Source organism: Lepidochelys kempii, chromosome 2, assembly GCF_965140265.1.
Source record: "Lepidochelys kempii isolate rLepKem1 chromosome 2, rLepKem1.hap2, whole genome shotgun sequence".
Lineage (NCBI taxonomy): Eukaryota > Metazoa > Chordata > Testudines > Cheloniidae > Lepidochelys > Lepidochelys kempii.
Genome location: NC_133257.1, coordinates 23,202,777 through 23,223,880, shown reverse-complemented (window position 1 = coordinate 23,223,880; position 21,104 = coordinate 23,202,777). Strand labels below are relative to the sequence as shown.

General features: G+C 43.1%; 1 protein-coding gene across 6 annotated transcripts in view; it reads left to right on the top strand.

Moving 5' to 3' along the window:
• The first annotated feature begins 504 nt into the window (after positions 1-504).
• The window catches only part of ZHX2 (zinc fingers and homeoboxes 2), a 113,317-nt gene continuing 92,717 nt past the window's right edge, over positions 505-21,104 (top strand). For all 6 annotated transcript variants that reach the window (XM_073330223.1, XM_073330228.1, XM_073330226.1 and 3 more), the window contains exon 1: positions 505-716. The gene's annotated coding sequence lies outside the window, so the exon portion shown is untranslated. The remainder of the gene's footprint in view (positions 717-21,104) is intronic.

Genomic DNA, 21,104 nt, shown 5'->3' with positions numbered 1-21,104 from the left:
GGGGGGAAATGAGTAGGATCCAGATGCCAGAAGCGGATGGGGAGGGGCAGTTGCATGGGAATGTGTTGGAGGGGCTGTGGTATTTTCTAGGGGGGTAGGGAAGAGGCAGTGGGAGTGGTTATCCTTGTTTTCTATTTCAGTGGGATCGATTGGGGTCTTGGGTACAACATCAGCAGGATCCAGGTAGATGCAGTTTTTGGCATATCCAATGATCTCTCTCCCGGCCCTGCCAACTCCTAGCTAAATAATAATAATATAAAAAAACTGGCGGTAGCGATAGACTTTTAAGTTACCCAAAAGGGAGAGAACTCCCCCCCTCCGACACACAGACACACGTGGATGGATCGCGGAGGGGGAGGAATTTTTTTTATAATGAGTCTCTTAAAGGCGCCTGGGTCAATTTCAGTTTCTAACTTTCTCCCAAATAAAGGGACCCCGGTGGAAGAGCCGCCGGTGGTATCGTATGCAAATACGCATGCTGACGTCAGAGATCATGTGGGTTTTGGCGTAGATCCCCACTGATCGAAGGATTTTTTTTTTAATTTAATTTTATTTTTTTTGCCAGTGTTTGTGCTGCGGGGGGGGGTGGTGGTGGCGGTGAGGGGGGCTTTGCCCAGGCTCCCCAGCCGGCTCCCACGTTCCCCAGCGTGGCGACAGGCAGAGCCCTTCCACTGGGGGAAAGTTCGTGCCGCCGCCGCCTAAAGCCCTGGGCGCAGGTAAGAAACTCCCCCCCCTCCTTCCCCCCCCCCCCCCGCTTGCAAGAAACCCCGACCCGCCAGGGGAAGTGCCGAGGGCTCCCTCGAACCCGGGAACCTCGCTGCCCACATGCACTTGCGAGCGCTCCTGCTCCTCGCCGGAGCCCAGCGCAGCGCAGCCGGTCGCCAGCCACTCGGACCCAACTTTTCCTCCCCGACTAGCGCCTTCGGAAACGGGCTTGTGAAGGGAACTTCAGCTGGGAAGGAGGGGGGGGGGGATTACAGCAGGGAGAGAAGCTGCAGGCTGGAGGGGGGGGGGGGGGATCTGATTTTGTTTAAACGTATCCGCCCCCCCCCATGCAAGTTTCGGTGAATGGGGCAGAGAAGAGGAGGAGGGAGAAGGAAAAAAAACATGTCTACGTTTCCCTGTGTCTGTCGACATCAGCAACACAAAATATGGCGTCCGCTTTCGACAGGGCGTTACGTAGAGGCGAGCAGGGAGATTTTTTTTTTTTTTTTTTTGGTATTGCTTCCTTTTAAAAGCTCCCTCTGGTTTAAAGCCAAATAAATCCAAGGATCTGGGTGCCCAACTGGGGGGGGGGCAGGTCCCCTGGCTCCTGCTGGAACGCGTAGCGTTTGCACCGCTCGCCGCCCCACTCCTCTGAGTTGGCAGAGATGGGGGGGGGGGGTATTCTTTCCCAGTGACGATTTGTCCTTAACGTGGTGGTAGGCACCATGACGCGCTGGGGCGCAGCCCCTTTAAATTCTAACAGCTCCTGGTAACTGCAGATAAGAGGTGAGAGAGAGAAGCAGCTGCTGAGATATTGTGTTACAATCATGAGCTAGAGTGTTTCTATCCCCGGCCCCGAGGTGGGTAGAGGTTGACACCCCCGCCCCAACACACTACCCCCACAGAAAACTTGCCACGACACTGATCATCCTCCAAACGGAGTTGCTCTTCTCTTTTTAGTGCATCCATCTTTCCTCCTTTTAAGAAAAAAAAAGTCTCTCTCAGTGGCTGGTGCTTTAAACCATCCCATCAGAGGTTAATTCCTCGTTGCTGGTGGTGGTGTTTTCAGCTCTTTTGTTGCAACTTGCTTTTCAAAGACAACGTTAGTAAACTTAGAAATCTTAGTTAAACTTGTCTCTTGGCTTCTTCCGACCACTTTTGGGAAGAGTCTTCCAGAATCCTGGCAGAGTTTTTGATTTTTATAAAGCATTACATCGGTGATTTTTGTTCTTTTCTGTCTTGGCTGAGACTAGGGGGAGAGAGGAAGAGAGACAGATTCTCTCCCCCCCCCCCCCCCGTGTTGATAGGATTAAAACTTGGTTCTCAGGAAGTGAAGTTGTGATTTGCTGAGGAGTTCCACCTGATTGATTGACTTCAAAGACATGTGGGGGTCTCTGCCCTCAACTGTTTCCTGATTGCCTTTTGTTTGCTTTTACTGTGGGAATCCAGCCTTCCGCAATGCCAGCTTTTTAAATGACAGGTTTCAGACTAGCAGCCGTGTTAGTCTGTATTCGCAAAAAGAAAAGGAGTACTTGTGGCAATTTAGAGACTAACAAATTTATTTGAGCATAAGCTTTCCTTAGCTTTTTAAATGGGGCTTCTCCGGTAACTTTTTTGAATGAAAGTTCCTGATCTTGTCAGTGCAGATGCTGTTTGCAAACGATTGGAGTTGTAGAGGATTGCAGGAGGCCTGCCAAAAGAGAAGAACAAAATAAACAAAACTCTGTTAAAATTTGAAGTATAAAGGGGTGGGGGAAGATACTAAAGAACTGGGGAAGGAGAGCTAAGCAGGAGGTATTAAACCAAAAGGTAACTTTACATTTAGACATCTCTGTGTTTCATCATCTCATTACATTTCTGTCCCAAGGCAGCAATGCCACAAAGCATCAGATGACTACCAACAAGAATATATATCTTGTAAAATGGCATATTTAACAACACCAGGGAGTTATGAAGCCCTCATAAGTGCTTGGTCACCAGTGGAATACTACTTGTTTTTTTTGTTTGTTTTAAATATGAGAATACAAGCAACCATAGTGTGATTTCTTTCCCCAGCTGCCATTTGACTGTGCAGATATCAGGGCCCCAGTTCAGGAAGATACTTCAGCATGTGCTTAACTTCAAGAACATGAAGCCTCAACTAATTTCCTGAATCAGGGCGTAACACATTAAAAATGACAACTACCTGAACTCCCTTTTTAAAAAGAAATATTCTGGTTGTGTAAGCACTCTCTGATCTCTAAAAAGGAAAAGGAGTACTTGTGGCACCTTAGAGACTAACCAATTTATTTGAGCATAAGCTTTCATGAGCTACAGCTCACTTCATCAGATGCATCAAATAAATTGGTTAGTCTCTAAGGTGCCACAAGTATTCCTTTTCTTTTTGCGAATACAGACTAACACGGCTGCTACTCTGAAATCTCTGATCTCTGTTTCATTTTTTGGTTTACATACAAGTAGTTTGCCTCTTGCTTGTTAATGCTCTGCCTTTATTTGTTACTCTCAGTGCTATGGGTTAAGCATGTGGTCAGTCTCAGGTATGAGGCACTAACAACCCTGTAAAACCACTTAAATTCATAACTTTATGTATTAATTTCCCCATCAAAGAAAGCAATGTACTGCACAGTATGATAGTTGAAAATTTAAATGCTAAGAAGCCTTTTAAAGTTTTAGCACCAGCCTTTATTCTCATTCTACACCTTTAACCTATTCATTCTTTCCAAAACCTCTACCATATATGGGTGGAAGATTTCACTTGTCATCTCCTCTCTGTGCCCCTTATGTTCCCAATCTAGGGAAGCACTTAAGCACATGCTTAATTTGAGCATGTTAATAGACCAATTGATGTCAGTATGACAACTCATGCCTAAAATTAAAGCTAAGTTCCCACCTGCTCCTCCACATAAAGAGCAGAAACTCTCTCAGGTTTTCTCCGGATAGGTTGCCAGTTGAAAGTGTTTGAAAGTAGCTCATTCTTGGGTAAATAATTCCTCTCAAGTTCCAGAAGTCCTCTTCTCCAAGTTATGATAAATATATGATCTCTAATCAGCATGTATAAAATTAATATGCTGGCCCTAGTACTAGATGTTAGTACCATCACATCTGTTCTTTTTGCTGGTGAAACTTTATAAGAGAGACAGCACTTGAGTGTAAAAAAGGTATCCTTATTTTTCTTTTTCTTTTTCTTTTCTGAATCCCCAAAGTATCTGATTGCTGTTGACCAGGCCTGGATCTGCTTGTCCCTGTACAGAATGTTGATTTTAAGGCCAGAAATGACATCACAGTATTTGCATGTATCATGACTTCACTTTTTACTCCCCCTGTTCTTGGATGGTCTTGCAGAGTATCTTAGCTGCAGCACAGTTAATGTTTTGGGTCTGTTTGTGGTGTAGTTTGTTTTTGTTTTTATCCTGGCCCAAATTACTGTTCATCATGTCCACTGAGTTTGAGGAATAAAAAGGGCTACTGACAATAAATAAAATAATATGTTGTGTATAATTTACGGCAGTATCGCTGTAAAACCAGATCCCTTCACAATTGAGGGGATGTTTTGTAGATAATAGGAAAATTTAGTTTAACTTTTCAATGAAAACAGTGTGATCTAGATTTTTGGCTTTTAAAAAGGAATTTCTTCCATGCTTTAGCATCACTTGACTAATAGTGTTTTGCCCTAATTTGTGAACCTTTCTGGTGGTAGCATATGTACACTTTAAAATAAGTAATAAAACGAAACACAAGAATAACACATAAGATTTGAATTTAAACCTACCAAAGTAACTCACTGCGTGGTGTGCAGATATGTTTATGGGTGTCACGTCAGCTGTAATTCATGTTTGTTTTGTTGGTTTATTTTATAAACCATATAAAAATATATCATTCTGAAATTTATTACACATCTGCTTGTTACCCAGCACATATTAGTTTTGGTGCAAAAATACACTTTAAGCTATAAAGACCCTCTTGACTCCCAGATCTGCACTGAAAACATTCTTCATGTGCAACAGCTTTTATGGACACCGCATTCTATTTCCACCGGCCTTAATATGTAGCAAAGCCTGGCTGAAATGAAGAGGGTATTTGCACCATTCAAAAGAAAGCAGTATCAGCACTACTAACCTCAGTCATTCAAAAATCATTAATCTGGCCCCAAAACATCATGACATTGACTTAAAAATCATGAGATTTTTAAGAACAATATATTTTGAGTTCTTTATACATACCTTGTCATTTTTGAGCCTCTACGGTTCATGTTTTTAAGCTATTCTCTATAGCCACAAGGATTAGAAACTTTCTTTATGTGAAAACTGAGATTTACGTCTCATGCCAAATACTGAGACTAGTGATAAAATCCTGAGAGTTGGCAACACTTGATTCCTGGCCTGGCCTAAAGTAAAGCTTGCCTAAAGTACTAAAAAGTTAAGTCAGTCCAGCTACGTCACTCAGGGGTGTGAAAAATCAACACCCCCGAGCAATGAAGTTAAGCCACTCTAACCCCTGGGATAGACAGCGCTAGATCGATGGAAAAATTCTTCTGTCAACGTAGCTACTGCTTTTTGGTGAGATAGATTACTTATACTGATGGGAGAACGCTGAAGTGCTGCGGCAGCTGTGTGTGCCACTGTAGGATTTCAAGCGTGGACAAGCCATGAATGCTGTAGTATTGCAGAGAAAGACACTGTGTAGTGTGATTTCACACATTCAGTGTTGGAGAGGCCAGGGCTGGATTAATGTACAGTATAGGTAAAGTAGGCACAAGACTACAGCCCAAATTTGTGGAGGCAAGGGGGGAACAGTTTTGTTTTGCTTTATTACCAATGCAGGTTTGCACACAGACTGAAAGCACTTCACTTACTTGAGTCGGTGGCTTTGCAGCCTGGCACACGGGGCCATGGTGCCACTCACTAAAGTAAGTAAAGTTGTTTCAGTTCTTGTGAAAAGCCACTTCCCGCAGCTCCCATTGGCTGAGAATGGCGAACCGCGGCCACAGGGAATTGAGGGGCTCCATGCCTGCAGATGCTCGAAGTAAACAAAACGACAGTGTATTAGATATTCAATTCAATGATTTCATAGAGTTTTTAAAATCCATCAGATTTTGGAGTAGACCCCTTTGTAAGCCAACCCCCGCTCTTTGATGCGTCACATTTTTACCAAAAATATTCAGCTTATGAACAAGTATATACGGTATTTAAATTTTCACAGTTGTACAAAATTATGAGTTTTAAGTATTTTTTGGTTGATCTAAATTTTCAGTTGCAGGAAATTTGGGGCATGTCAGACAATTTATTTAATGAAGTAGCTGTTACAATTCAAAAAGTTAAAGCTGTATAACCAATAAAACACGAAGTATCAACTTCGCATCAAAACATACTAGAGCTTGAATTACGGATAAGTACTTTTGTAAGTTCTCAGGCAGCAGCTTTCTTAATTCACCCATCTATAAATTTCTATTATTGATGGAAATATTTTTTCATCAATGTGTGTACAGTCAAATCAAATCAACATTTACCATAAAAATACTTACCAATAAAAATTTTAATCCTTCCAACCCTACATAAGAAGTACCTTTGAAGACATGCATTCTAATAGACGAATACATGCATTACAATGTTAAACACACTGCAACTAATGCTGAAAGGATCTTGAAATTCACTCTTGTGAGGCCACATCTCTGTGTTACGAAATTAAGGTGTTGAGCCAGGACAGACCTATGCTACTGCTGCCATTCAGCCATCCAGGAGCCAGTGGGGATTTTCATATTTGGCAGTGGGAACACAGTAGCAGGAGCCAGCAGGGAGCTCGACTGGGCAAGGAATGTTGAGGAGGGGACTGGAAGCAAATTGTGAGGAAGCAGATCTATGTATTGTGTACCGTTAAAAACAGCGCACTGGGTGAAATTCTGTTGAGGGCCTGCTGAAAGATCTATGCCTCACATACATCCTGGGGTAAGAGCATGGATGATAAATAGAAAATTCCAGGAACCTCCTTAACACAAATGTGTTTCACCCTGTTAAAAGTACAAGGCTATGCAACCAGAATTCTGATGACTACATACCCCATGAGAATTCCTTGATTGAATTCTAGCCCCATAATTTGGATGAATGTATGTTTATTTTCCAGACTTTTGTTTATAAAGACCTTGGTTAATATTCCACATGTATTTTGGGCTCTCTTGCTCCCCTCTCTCCATAGTGGAATGTTCCACTAGAGGAAAACGGAACAACCATGCCACCCAGTCAGGCTTCCCTGATGGTGTGAAAGCTGCACGAGCTGTGACTCTTATTAAAAAGAGAGCGTCAGAACACTGGAGAGCCCTGTGTGCTGCAGGATCCTGTTGTTCGTAGATATGGAAGAAAAGACATCCGAAGGCCAGGTCTACAGTAGGAGTGCTTTGCCAATATAGACATACTGGTGCGCTACGCTGGCAAAGCACTTCTAGTGTGCGCACGGCTGACACCAGCAAAACTGCACTTTTGCTGGCATAGTGTCTTCCAACCCTGTCAGTGAAATAAGTGACGTCTGCAAAAGAGCAGTTTTGCTGGTGCAAGTGCATTTGCATTAGGGGCTTTTGCTGGCACAGCTGCGTCGGTCACAAATCACACCTCATCATACCCCGACCAACATGTTTATGCCAGCAAAAATTTGTAGTGAAGACCTGGCCTAAGACATGCCAGAGCAGAGCTGTTTGCTACAGTATATCTCTCCATTTCTTGGTCTCTTCAGATCAAGACTGGGTGCCTTTCTGGAAGTTATGGTTTAGCCAAACAAGCTGTTGTGCTCAATATAGAGTAACTGGGTGAAATTTAATGGCTTCTGATATACAGGAGATCAGATTCAGCAATTCTCAAACTGTGGGTCGGGACCCCAAAGTGGGTCGCGATCCAATTTTAATGGGGTCGCCAGGGCTGGCTTAGAGTTGCTGGGGCTGGGCTAGGTTACAGGCCCCCGGCCTAGGCTGGGCCTTGGGCTTTGCTCAGGCTTCAGTCCCCCCTTTCTGGGGTCCTGTAGTAATTTTTGTTGTCAGAAGGGGGTCACGGTGCTATGAAGTTTGAGAACCCCTGGATTAGATGATCTACTGGTCCCATCTCAACTTAAATTCTGTGCAGCTAAGAATTTCCCAGTGGTTTGTCCAGGCTAGTTTTAAATATCTTAGGGATCTGCTTGGGTGGCTGTTCCACACCCTAATATATCTTTCTTGCTGCCAGGAAATTTTTCCTGATATTTGGACTCCGTTTTCCTTTCTTAATTTGTGCCTATTAGTCCTAGTTTTACCCCCTTTACCATCCTAAATAATTTCTGTTTATTATTTGCACCCTCCAGTTAACTGTAGATTTCAGATCCTCTCTTAGTTGTCTGTTTTTACCATACTATTGGTCAGTAAATGCTGAAACTGTTTTTACTCATTTGGGCTTTGAACAGTAAAACAGATTCTGAGAGCTTTTCTGACCTGCCTAAGTGAATGATCAGAAATAAGGAAGCTTAAGGTTACTTTACACTGCTTTTTAGGAGTTAGTTAACCTACTGTCTAGACTGGTGTAGGGAAGATGAAAGAAATAGTTTCTGGTACATCTCTTATGACTGAAGTTGTCATGTGAAAAATGTGATTCCTGCCTTTTTAAACAGAATCTTTGTATTTAATTGTTTCTTTTAAAAAAAAAAAAAAAAAGAAAAAAGAAAACCCTACAAAAGAAAAGAGCTAGCAGTTAACTCTGTAGACAGCATGGAAGGGGTTTGATACAATGCTGAAGAAAAAAGCCCATGGACCTTTTGACATAGGTGTTCTTTTTCCCTGCTCTCCGAGCTTTCTGGGATTTTTTCCCCTCCTTATCCCTAAACTTATATTTCATGCTTGTTAGTTTGTTACATAATATTACACTTCAGTAAGATGTTAGAAGCTGGAGCTTCTTGCTCCTTTTTTATATATATATATAAGATAAAAGCCAAAGAGTAGAAAGTTTCTTCTCAAGTTTGAGATAGTCTGTGTTCTGTATTTCAAAGACTCCATGGTTAGGAGCTGTAGGGACTAATCCCACAAAGTTTTGAACACCTTCAGTTTCCACTCAGCATCTGCCTCACTGAAGGCTGGTGATTATCTCTCAGTAAACGAAGTCTGAATAGTTTCACCTGCAATGTTGTTTGACATGATTTTTTTCACCACCAAAGCAGAACCGTGTTGTTGAATTCCTCCTGCCTACTGTTTAGTACTAGCTGTAAATTACTGCAAGGAATTTTTCTCATCTCGTCTCCACGGATATGCTGAGAATGCACCGATGGTGCAAATTGTATTGCTAATGTTCTTTCACATTTTGATATGGCTTCCCTGGAACTTACGAAATATCAAGTTATCAGAGAGAGAAGGGATCATGATCTTGCTGGTTAAAGCCAGGGGTGAAAGAAACCTAAAGGACTTATCGGTATGCCGGAGTCCTGAGCAGGGGGCCGGGCCTCAACCGGAAGGAGCCGGGCCTCAACTGGAAGAGGCGGGCCTTTAAATCCCTGGATGCTTTGAATCACCGCCGGAGCCCTGGGCTGCCGTTGCTACCCCGGGGTTCTGGCAGTGGCGCTCTGGTAGCAATTTAAAGGGCCCAGGGCACCAGCCGCCACTACCACAGTGGAGTCCCAGGCCTTTTAAATCGCTGCTGGAGCCCCGGAAGCTCCTGGCTGCCACTGCTACCCCAAGGCTCCAGCAGCGGGGCTCTGGCAGCTGCCAGGAGCCTTGGGCCCTTTAAATCGCCTGCCTGGGGAAGCTGCCCCCTGCTGCTACGGTCAGCTGTGTACCAGCTCTTGCCGATACGCCGTACCGGCTTACTTTCACCTCTGGTTAAAGCTAAGTAAACCCGCTGCGTTTCTCAAAAAAAAAAATTGCAATTCACTCTTTTGGAGCAGAGTGATACTAGGTCAAATCTAATTTGTTTCCTGTAATTCAGAAGAAAGGATGTTGTTTTAATAGTTGGCTCCCTTCCATTGAAAGCTTTTGATAGTAGCAGACTGCTATAAAGGATACACCTCCTTGCCGATTGTCATCACCTTCAGTCTTACTGCTTTGGATGGCTTGCAGCAGGCTGACTAACAGCCGTCCATGTCCTGGGTCAAATGTAGTCATTGATGCTGTAATGCTTGGTTCATGTCCTTACTGATGGGCCCAGGCCACACTAACCATTCCATTAGTATCCATTCTAGTATGCTATGTTTATGATGCTGCTATCTCCTAGCTCAGTTCTAAAACAAAGTAGGAAGGGATCATGATCTAGTGATTAAAGCACAGATTGGGAGTGGAGTCTGGGTTTGGTTCCTGATTGCACGTTCTTGCTGTGTAGCGCTGGGCAAGTATCCTAGGAACTGATTTCAGAAGTGCTGAACACCAGAAACACTCAGCGACAGTAAGGAAGGTGCAAGGACTGAACATCTTTGAAGATGAGGCCTTAGGCTTCTCTTTGTCTTCCCTTTTTGTAAAATAAGGATGATCATGCTTATCTCACTGGGGTATTGTGAGGTTCATTCACTGTAAAGCACTGGGACATCTTTGGATGGAAGGTACTAGATTGCCACAGTGGGGAGCGGAGAGGTCTGTCCCTTTGGAATAATCTGAGTTCCCATGTAGATCATTCTCCTCAGTTTGCGAGAGGAGGCTAATGCCATTTGGGGGAAGGACAGGATTGTGTTGTGACTCAGCACTGTCCTAGATCTCATTATCCCCAACCTCATTCGTGAACTGTTTGTCCTCTGTAAAGTTCATTGAGAAAGCAATCTTGAACTTCTACAGTATTCACACCCTGAAACAGTACAGCCAGTCTGTTAGAGAAGAGACGTCCCATTGTACTCACCCATTCCCTTGCTTTTAAAGGATTCAATTATTTTCTTCTTTTAGGAGTACAGGTGATCAAATGTCTTGGGGGGAAAAAAGCATTAACTTTTCTTACCAATAAACAGGTTTGAGGGAATCCTCCATGTAGTGGCACTATCCACTTGAGAAGCCTGAGGAAATTTTTATCTTAAAACAATATTTTCCTGCCCACTCTGTCTAGCATAGACTGGCTTACCAGAGGAACAGATTGTGAACTTTTCTTAAAGGGGATTGTTTGGGATGGAGGTGAAGAGAGCAAATAAAGGAAGCTGTTTTGCTTAAGATGCCAAGTTGGGAACAAAATATCCATTCAGACTTAAAAAGTGCAAGCATCCTTTACGTTATCAAACACAATATTTATTGGGAGCTCTTCCTCCTTTACCTGCTGAGTCTGGGATTTCTTTCATTTGCCTTTGGAAACAGATGATCCCAATTGCAGTTACCAGCAAAGGGGCATTATGGGGTTGGCAGGCGGTTGTGCTCGCATTGTTTGGCGCAAGACAAGTGCAGATTCCAAACCCCAGATCTTAGAAGGTTAGGAAAACCCATCTACTCTCTAAACTCTTTTGCTTTCGAGTATACAGGTATTTGAAGCACCCTCAAATCCCCTTGCGTTCTGTTACCCATTTGAGACCTTTGCCTTTCTCAAAAGTTATTTTATTCCAGAAGCTTTTCATGCCTGCCATGCTGTAGAGATTTGCCTCTTGGGACGGACTAACTGAAGGTGTGTGGCTGTCGACTAACTTGGAGAGTAGAATCTGCTCTTCAGGACAGTTGTCATCCCACTCATTGGTGATAGTCCTTCTTTATCTCCATTTTGATTGAGAGCACCCTTAATCCAGATGATGCAGCCAAATGTGAGATATTCATGGTATCTCCAAGTAGGTGGAGAAGGAATGTCACAAGCGATCTTGTGCCAAACCATACAAAAGATCTTCACTCCATCCCATCTCTTCTCAAATACCAGAAGATCACAGCACTGTCTTGTGGGTATAAATTAATCTCATGAAATCTGAACTCTTTCTACTTCAAACTCTTGCATCTTTACAAGAGCACTGTCTCATTATTGCTAAAACTCTATGGGCAGGCACCTAAATTTCCTCTTCTGGCATTGGAAGGATCAAAGAGTTGAGACTTGCCTGTAGGTCTTAGTTTCTTGGCAGGCCTTTCTAGTATCCTTTCCATTTCCCCCCACGGCCGCTGCTTTCAAGTGCTCTGTATCATGACAATGAGTTTGCGAGAGGGGGCTGCTCCTGGGTGATGTGACATTGGTCTCCCTCTACAGAGTGAGCACATTGCCTTCACAGAGTCTCTACTAGTCTGGGAAGAGAAGGACCAAGCTTGGCTCCCATTTCTGAAAATCTGACCAATGTTTTGTTGCCTAAATGGGAGCTGAGCTCTTTTGAAAATCTGGCCCTGATTGTGGGTACAGAATTCTTTTGAAAATTCTGGCTTTACTGACCACAGTGTTGGAAAACACCTGGCTCTCTCCGTAAGGGTTAGGGGTGTTTGCCACAGTGACAGATTGTATGATGGGGTTGCTTGTGATGGTAGCGGCCCTTGAGCAGGGCTCAGCGGCCCTTGAGCAGGGCTCAGCAGCCCTAAGGCTCATTTTTGGTTTTTGTCATAGAATATCAAGGTTAGAGGGGACCTCAGGAGGTCATCTAGTCCAACCCCCTGCTCAAAGCAGGACGAGTCCCCAAATCCCTAAATGGCCCCCGCAAGGATTGAACTCCCAATCCTGGGTTTAGCAGGCCAATGCTCAAACCACTGAGTTATCCCTCCTCCTCTCATTTGTTCCTAAAAGCTAGGGCTGCCGATTTTGATTGGATGTAGTCCTGGAGATTTCATCACATGACATAATCTTTAATTAAAGATTAATCTTTGGCCTGGAGTCTCCAGGAATTAAACCTGGAGGGTTGGCAACCTTACTAAAAGTATATGCTTCAGGGTTACAGCCAGCCACCTGCAGGGGTCAGGAAGAAATCTTCCCTCCCCCACCCACACACACGGACATGTGCACTCAGTGTATTCTGGGTTTGTTTTGTTTTGTTTCTCCTTTCTTTGAAGCGTCATGACCACAGCTGGTGAAGGGACATTGGACAGAATGGGCCAGGGCTCTGAGGTGGCACTGAGCCCTCCCTCTCTGATGCTTGCCTGGCTGGTTCTTGCTCACATACTCAGAGTCTAACTCATTGCCATATGTGGGGTCAGGAAGGAGTTTTTCCTCCAGGCTAGCTTAGCTGTGACCTTGGGGGCAGGGGTCACCTTCCTCAGCAGTGTGTGTGGGTGCAGGTCACTTGCAAAGATTATCTGGGTATATCTCACTTAATCATTTCCCTGCCGTTGCAGGGCAGTCAAGCACAGGTGCACCTCTCCGTCCCTCCTATTCTGTCTGTGGCACATCATAGTCTAGCCTCTTGTGGGCTGTCATACATTGGTCTACTTTCCGTGGTTGGGCTTAATGTGCAGTAGGTGTTAGCGGCCTGTGAGATAGGAGGTCAGAATGGATGAGCAGGTGGTCCCTGCTGGCCTTCAACTCTGTGACACAATCCGATTACAGTTTGGGTGACTAGCATTCTGCCTGCCTAAATTCACACTGCAGTTCCGGGCGGATGTTTCATGTACTGTCCTAAACTTTTGCAGTGAGCTACTGGGTAGTTTTTACTTTCCATTTCAGTGGTGAGTAAAGGTCTTTGTGAGGCAGAGAGTGAAAGAGCTTTGTGATCCTTTGGGGAGAAAAAGTTGTGTATAAGTCTAAGCCTATTTTTCCTTGATGCTCCAGGTTTATGTGAGATAAACGCAGATCACAAACAAAGTTGCAAGTGGTATGTCTTTGTCTCAGGATTAGGGAGTTCAGGACTTCCTCCATCTGCAGCTCTGTTATTGGAGTCGTGACTAAATTGTCCTCCTTCAAGGATGGTGTACAATGCTCAGTGTGTCCAGGTTAAAGCCTTTTGCATGGTTCCCAAAGCCAAAATTGCTGTCTATTCTATTGTGTCCATCACGGTCACTGTCTTGAACTGAGTCTTCACTTTACTTTATGTACCTTTTTAAAGCCTGTATTTATGTGTACTCTCTAATCTGCTGCATCTCAATAGTCTCTCATCCCTTGGACAGGATACATTTCTAAGCTAGGAGCATTCTAGTTGTAAAATCACATTTGACAGGTTGCAAAACTAATGTCCCATCCAAGAACTGGACTTTCAGTTTCCTGACAACAAGGAATTAAAAAAAAAAACACACACACTATACATTTACCATTATTTGTGTCCACTTGTTCGAGCAAAGTAGAGTCCTAGAAGGCCAAATAAAATGGAAGTAATATCAGGGCTCACTGAAATGGCATCTTTCCTCTATTGGAGTTCTGCCATTGGAATTCTAACAGATCCCCTCCAAAAATTGATGGATTCTGTCCTGTTTTGTTAAGTGGAATGTAAAATTTGCTTCTTGACTGAAAAGGTATATAATGTGACTAGTGTGTGGCCATACCACTGCTGTCTGGAATCAAAACCTCTGTGGCATAGGCACTCTACTGCAAACAGGTTCTCCTGTAAGCACAAGTGGTAGGAGGAATGTGATTTTGGAGTAGGAAGATTCTCTAAGAGTTTCCTAGGGACCACGGGCGTACAGCACAGTAGCAAACATAAATTGCTAAGTGATCATGGATGTTTTATAATATCAGTTTGTTAAAATACCTATATCTGATGCATCCTTTACTCTCACAGATTGACTGGGTATCAGCAGTGCCTTTTGCTAGGTAAGATTTGGTCCAACTGGTTCACAGTTTGTGTCATGTTTTTTCTCCGTAATGAGGTGGTTTTGGAAATCAGTCTGTTTTTGTTAACACCATTGGAGAGATGAATTCCACTTCTTTCCTCTCCTCTCCCTTCCCCCCTCACCCCTCCTTTTTGGATCTCTAGATGGAGGCAGTTACCTCATGCTGTAATGTTATGCTGGCATCCCACTTGTTTCATTCAGCTAGGCACTGCAAAAGCTTCCTTCTGAAAAACCTCCCCCACGCCAGCTTTCTGGCATAGATCAGTTGGGAGACCATTCTTCTGCTCGAATGTTACCGCTGGCCTGCACAACAGAGCAAAAGGGACTGTGCATTGACATGGTTCATTATGACTCTTTTTCAAAGTCCAGACTACTCATTCTGAAACATCGCTTGCCTTTTGGTCTAATCAGTTGGGTCTCTTTGGTGCCAACTAGATACATTTTTGGCTTGCCCGAGCATCATTGGCGGTTTGCTGCGTTTTAAAATCTGTAAGCAAAACAGTACACTTATAAAGTACTGAAAAACCAGCAGTGTGCATGGTTAATAACACACCCTTCCGGACACTTATGAACCCCCTACCCCTAAATTCATATCAGTGAATCTCATTATGTTTGTTGTAAAATAAAGCAGTTATAATATGAATATAGGAGGCCAGTTAAAAAGCATCTGAAGTCAGTTAGGTTAGTGGTTCTCAACCAGGGGTACGTGTACCCTTGGGGGTACACAGAGGTCTTCCAGAGGGTACATCAACTCCTCTAGATATTTGCCTTGTTTTACAACAGGCTGCATAAAAAGCACTAGCAAAGTCAATACAATCTGAAATTTCATACAGACGATGACTTGTTTATATTGGTCTATGTACAATACATTGAAGTGTAAGTACAATATAAAATCCATTGTAATAGAAATAATGTAAAAATGATAAAGTAAGCAAATTTTCAGTATTGGTGTGCTGTGACACTTTTGTATTTTTATGTCTGATTTTTGTAAGCAAGTAGTGTTTAAGGGTGAAGCTTGGGGGATGCAAGACAAATCAGACTCCTGAAAGGGGTACAATAGTCTGGAAAGACTGAGAGCCACTGTGTTAGATGACATTTTTAGTTATTAAACTTCTCTGGCTGTTCAGTACCTCTAAAAATCTATTTTCAAAGATGTAAATATTGTTTTTTATTATTTGTAAAAAACCCACACATCTGGGCTTGACCATTTTTTTTTTTTTTGTAGACAAAGTTTCAGCCCAATGTGATTTAAACAGTTTTAATGTATTAAAGTATTTAAATCAAAGGTTATAATCAATTTAGGAGATTCCACACTTAAAATACGAAAAATGTTACTTCCCATAGGTTTTAAGGGGAAGCTCTTGTGACTTTGTTTCTAATTATGCATGTTATTATTTGGTCCAAGTGATAATTTTTGTACTCAAGTAATTATTTACTAGAAATGTACAATAATAAATTCCTATTTTAAAGGGCTTTATACATCGAGGATTTAAAAAACCAAAACACCTCTCTTCTGTACTGAAACTTGACAGGTAGGGCCTCATTGATGTGGAAGAAAGATGACTATTTTTGTTTAAAACTAGAAAGTAGCTAATTTTATAGCAGTGCTCATACAGAGGAGCACAAAATCTTACCTGAAAATGCTGTTTAGGGTATAATTATTTTTGGTGGGGGAGCGATGAGAAGAGAACATTCTTGCTCTGCCTTTTCAACATGCGTGTGCAGGTTTCTTAGTCCAAATCTTAATTAATTTTTGTTTTGTTTGCAAAACACTGGGCCAAATGCTGCACTCAGTTGTACCAGAGTAACTCCAGATTTGCACTGGTATAACAGACCAGAAGCTGGTCAATAGTTTTGCAAAGAAAACTCCCTCTTTTTTTACATTCTTCCTAATTAATCTAGAGCTTCTGAAAGGTTCTGAATTGATAGCCTTCCACCAAAGTGCTTGGTGTAGCTTCAGAACAGGTACAGCTCAGCCAGCAACAATGAAAGCTTCCCCACGCTGCCCTGCTAACAACCTGGAAGGAACGTTTCCTGAGAGCGAGAATGCAGGTCAGTTTCATTGCCCATTCAGTTCTTGGCCTGTCTTTTGAGATGGCCTGTTTTCACACCAGTTGTAGTTATTGATGTTAATGATGAAGACCAGTGGTGGGCAACCTAGCCCGTCAGGGCAATCCGCTGGTGGCCCCCGCTTCCTGCAGTTCCCATTGGCCAGGAATAGTGAACCGTGGCCACTGGGAGCTGCAGGCGACCGTGCCTGTGGACCGTCAATGTAAACAAACTGTCTCATGGCCTGCCAGCAGATTACCCTGATAGGCCGCAGGTTGCCTACCACTGATGTACACTTTCTGGTCAAGTGGGAATCAGCTGAGGTCCCCAAATTCTTGTCAGATGGGCCTCTGAGTAGCCGTCAGGTAGTTACAACTTTTGTCCTCTGACAACCTGGGCTGTATTTGAGCTAATGGCCAGGACATGTTTCTGTTATTAAAACAAACCTGCAAATACATCTTTTGGCAGTTTGCTGTTAGTGTACAGGGCCTGATTCTTCATTCCTTAGTTGAGTAAAATGTCCATTCAGAGAAAGGAGAGTTTTGCACAAATAGGAAATGCTGAATCATACCCATCCTCCCTGCGAGTCTAATGCCTCCAGGTACTGAGCACCCTCAAATCCCTTGTACTTCAATGGAAATTAAGAGTGCTTAGTACTTTCCAGGGGCACTGCAAATGCACATGACTGTATAAAGAAGGGAATATCAAGTAGGAGTAGGGCAGTGGGTATTACCTCTGTATACAGAGTATTACAGTAATACATGTATTACAGGGAGACCAATCCTGTAATACTATGTTCAGTTCTAGTGTCCGTGCTTTAAAAAGGATGTTGGAAAAACTTGGAGAGGGTTGCAAGAATGATCCGTGGTCTGAAACAATCTAGTGGACAAAGGTATAACAGGATCTAATGACTGGAAGCTGAAATCAGAACATTTCAAACCAGAAATCAAAGGTAAATTTTTACAAGTGAGGGCAACCAACAAGTGGATACCACCATGGCAACGGATTACAGATGTAGTAAAGCCTCCATCTCTTGGGGTTTTAAACCAATGATGGATGACTTTAAAAGAGATGCTCTAATTCAGTGGTTCTCAATATTTTCCATACCATGGCTCTCTTTTAGCAACAGAAAAATCTTTCAGAACCCCCTTCCCATCTAGCCCTAAAGACGGAAGATGGTTGCAAGCCCCTGAAACCAGTTTGGAACCTCACCAAGGGTTGCAACTCCAAGGCTGAGAACCCACACTCTAGTGCAACCACAAATTACTGTGCTCAATGCCAGGTGAAATTCTATAGCTTATACTTTGCAAGTAAGTCTGCCTAGGTGGTCATGGTGGTCTCTTCTGGCGTCCAACTTACATCCAGTGGGATTTTTGTCTGGGATAGTTTGGAAATGGTTGGGGGATGGGAGCTGAATGCTCACCATGAAAGGTCCTGACTTTAAGGGTCAGATGTGGAAATATCTGAAGATAAAGGTATTTCAGTTGGCTCTCTTCTGCACAGAGCGTCAAATTCAAAACCGGTGTAAACTGATGCAACTGCTCTGGTCAGTGGAACGACACCTACCTACAGTCAGTCTGAATTTGGCTCATGAGGTGCGGCTCAGAACAAGTAAATAGCTAATGCTCCTAGAACACTCAGGTCTAGGAGAGCTTTGCACAAATGAGGACTGGGATCTTACCATGTGTGTTGAGTAAATTGAACTTGTCATATTGCTTTTATAAGTAAGGAACAGTGTTGATATGTTTGGATAGGGGTATCTTGCAATTCTTATACTGTACTAAATGGGCAGACATTTCTATTCTTGCCTCCCCTAGCTCCAGCCACAGCTGTCTCATCAACTATTAATGACCTGCTCATTAATGCTATAGAGGGCTAGGACCAATCTTGCAAGTTTTCTGGGCTCTTTCCTGAAATATTTATGACTTGCTCACTATGCAAAAGGGCAAGAGCAACAGCAGATAACAACATGCCTTCAAGTTTCATTTAGTATTATTATTAATATTATGAATATGAACAAAGCAGTTTCTTTCTTCTCTCTTTCTGAAGTTGCACTGCACATCTAGCTGGAGGGTCAAACAGCCTGCCTATAATTGACAGTTTTGAAGCACCAGCTAGTCAACGGGTCCCAAGCTGTATATTTGTCATACGCTCCAAGCTAAATTCTGTAACAAAGCAGATTCATAACCAAAGCAATGCAACCTACATACTTGTCCCCACCTTCCTGCAAAGTTACAGCTAATTTGCAAATGATTTGCCTTTGCTGTAGTGTTTGCCTCTGATATCAATGTGAGTTAGAGACGTTAAACCAGTTAAGCCTCACAACAACCTTACTAAGTCGAAAGTATTATCTCTGTTTTGTGGGGAGATGGGGAAATTGAGGCACAAAGGTTAAACGGTTTGTCCAAGGCTGAGTTGCAGTAAGTCAGCCAGGTCTGCATGTGGTTTTTCTAAATTTTGCTCAGGCTTTCAATTAAATAGCATTCACCACTTCCTCTCGCAGGATTGATGGCTCCGGCTCCACGCTCTCTTTTCTGTCATCCTGTTTTTATGAGTGGCTCTGGTGAGACATACATATTGACACAGTAATCTCTCCACCTGTATTTAATATCATCACCCTCAGTCAGGCTCTGCCATCATGATCTTTTATTAAGTTTGGTCACAGAGAAAACCTTTTGGTAAACAGTCTGCCCACATGAACATACCTTTTGTATAATTACTCTTTATAATTCTCGAGTTCCATACATTATACTGTTATATATTTGTTCTTGTCTCATCTAGTCTGCCTCTCAGTCTGTGTGCTCAGTTCCTTATATTCTGTCCTTCAGAGTCATTCTCTTCCACTCTGCATCCTTTTTCCACCAGCTCAAATGCCGTCTCAGTTAACCATTGTGCGGACCAACTCGGACTTTCCTGGATGTGTGCTTTGGCAAGTTTCAAGCATAATGGTTTTCAGTTTATTCCAGGTTTTGTTGGGGGTTGTTCTCTTTTCACCTGTGCCAATGCTTTACATGCATTCTGGACAGAGGTTATATAAGTGCTACTGGGGACTTCTTATAGGACAGTACTAGGGGTAGACAACATACCTGCAGAATTGTTGCACTGGAGAACCGAATGAAAGGAACTTTTCTGCCCTTATCAAAGAAGGGAGACACATAGCAGTGTAGTAAATATCGTGCCGTCTCCCAGATCATGCACGCAAGCAAAATTCCCATTCTTCGTAATCCAGGATCACAAGAAGCAAAGGATAGAAGCAGAACTACCACCACAGTCAGCTGGTCTCAGAGAGCTGAGCCACATATGGACCAAATAGCAAATATCCATTGAAAAATGCAGAGTACAATTGCCAATTGATCATGTGCTTCATTGATGACTCAAAAGCATTGATATTGCCTGACACAACTGTCTTTGAAGGACACTGGCAGACTTGGGGATTACATACCATCTCATTGAGCTCATTGCAAGTCTCCACCAACCGCAGACCACAGTGCAAACCGCAGTAGGCCACAGAGACTGGGTTTCCATAAGACAGGATAGACGCAGACACTGATGTCCGATGCAAATTTATGTACTTTGGCCGCATTAGGCATAGAGATAGAAATCCCCTTGAGAAAGTATTATGGAAAGAATGATGGAAGGTCCTCCTAGTAGGGGATGACCAGTGGAAAAAAATGGATGGATGGTGTGTGACAGATCACGGGAAGGTTAGTTGCTGAGGCTCAAAGTTAGCGATGGATCGTGAAGGTTTCCAAAACTTCTGCTGTGCTGTCACCGATATTCATACGTGAGTAAATGGATTTACTGACTTCTGATTAAAATACTCACTCTTTCATACTAAGAGTACATGTGTACCATGTCCAACAGCGCTCTAGCTACTGCACTTGGTATATGAATGAATTCTCTTGCTGGGATTCAGAGCTTCATGCCCCATGCTGACAGGTCATTCCTCTTTCTCCTGCCTCCTCTCACTACGTCCATTGTAGTAGGGTCTAAAAGAGATGCAACAGGAGCGTGAAAGGCTCTCAACTGGAGTATTGTTTCCAGTTCTGGGTACCAATTTCAGGAAATATGTGGAGAACTTAGAGAGAGTCCAGAGAAGAGCCACAAAAATGATTAAAGGTCTAGAAAACATGACCTATGAGGGAATATTTAAAAATTTGGGTTTGTTTAGTCTGGAAAAGAGAAGACTGAGGGGGGGGACATAACAGTTGTCAAGTTCATAAAAGGTTGTAACAAGGAGGAGGGAGAAAAATTATTGTTCTTAACCTCTGAGGATAGGACAAGAAGCAATGGGCTTAAATTACAGCAAGGGAGGTTTAGGTTGGACATTAGGACAAACTTCCTGACTGTCAGGGTGGTTAAGTACTGGAGTAAATTGCCCAGGGAGGTTATGGAATCTCCATAATTGGAGATTTTTAAGAGCAGGTTAGACCAACACCTGTCAGGGATGGTCTTAGATAATACTTAGCCCTGCCATGAGTGCAGGGGACCGGACTAGATGACCTCTCAAGGTCCCTTCCAGTCCTATGATACCATGAAGGCTGAAAAGACCTTCAGTCCCAGAGCGCCAAGTAGCCAGTCTGTTTCATGTTCCTTCCAGTTTGACAATCATGTGATTTGTCATTAGTTTGACCATCATTGGAGTTTTCCCCTTCTCTGTGAAATGGGCAGGTAGGGGGTGTCCTTTAACCAGAGAATAGCTAAAGATTGGCATGGATCTTGGCCATCC